Below are 1,157 nucleotides of genomic sequence, written 5' to 3'. Positions count from 1 at the left end.
GAAACCTCTTTCCAGGTCTCTAATTTAGAGACTGAAGCTCTTTGCTTGAGCCCTTTTTCTTATAATTACTTTGCCTATCTTCCAGCTATTTGAATTAAAGGAAATGACTGCTAAGCCCCTTGGCAAAAGACCAAATGCCATCTAAAGCCAATAGTAGGATAGATTAGTTCTCCTTAATGACATTTAAAAGTGAAGGGCATTGTTTCTTATTAAAATGGTGTGTGGAGGGCGCGCCTGAGCGGCTCCGGTCCGTTGAGCGTCTGATTCTTGATTTCTACTCAGGTCATGATCCCAAGGTCGAGGGATTGAGACCTGTATTGGGCTCTGTGCTGGCTGAGTGTGGAGGCTGCCTAAGATTCTCTCCCTCACTCTGCCCCTGTCCCTCGCTCGTGCGTGCACTCTCTCTCTCTCTCTAAAAGTAAAATAAAATAAAGTAAAATAAAATAAAGTAAAATAAAATAAAGTAAAATAAAATAAAATAAAATAAAGTAAAGTAAAATAAAATAAAATAAAATAAAATAAAATAAAATAAAATAAAATAAAATGGTGTATGGAACCCACGGCAAAAGATGGTCTTTCCCATTTAGGATTACAGATCTTATCTTTAATTTTTTAACCAGTAAACCTATGCTCTCATTTTTCTGGCACCCGAGAGATGATATACAGCTCTAGGAAGAGTCTTCTTTCACACATGGCCAAACTTTAAGCAAAGGTTTAAGAATTTTAGATTAATCTTGTACACACAAATACAGAATTTGAGGTAGCACCCTCGCCAGCAACAACCTGCACGGTCACTGGGCCCACAGAGTCAACACAGAATGAGTGCTGGAAGCCGCCCTGACATCTGGCAAATAGTTTAAGGAGGTTTACTCATGGGGTTTGTATTAGGATAAGGATGGCCTGTAATTTTCCACCTCAGCAGAGCACAGCAGGTCCCAGCGTCTAAGCTGGAATGTGGCCCAAGAGGAATCAGGGGTTATGAATAAAACTTCCTATAGAGGTAGCGGCATTTAGGTAGTGCTGGGCGCTCCAGGGCACCTGCAGTGGCAGAAACAGTCGAGGGCCTGGAATTCCCTTTCCAACCCGCCAGAGGAAGGCGGATACCCGTGCCGACCAGAGGTTTGAACTCAGCCCGAGGGAGGTTGGCTTCTCTTTCC

This window comes from Herpailurus yagouaroundi, unplaced genomic scaffold, assembly GCF_014898765.1.
Source record: "Herpailurus yagouaroundi ecotype Mexico unplaced genomic scaffold, PumYag 29, whole genome shotgun sequence".
Taxonomy (NCBI): domain Eukaryota; kingdom Metazoa; phylum Chordata; class Mammalia; order Carnivora; family Felidae; genus Herpailurus; species Herpailurus yagouaroundi.
The sequence above is the reverse complement of the archived record's forward strand: the minus strand, read 5'-3'. Positions refer to the sequence as shown.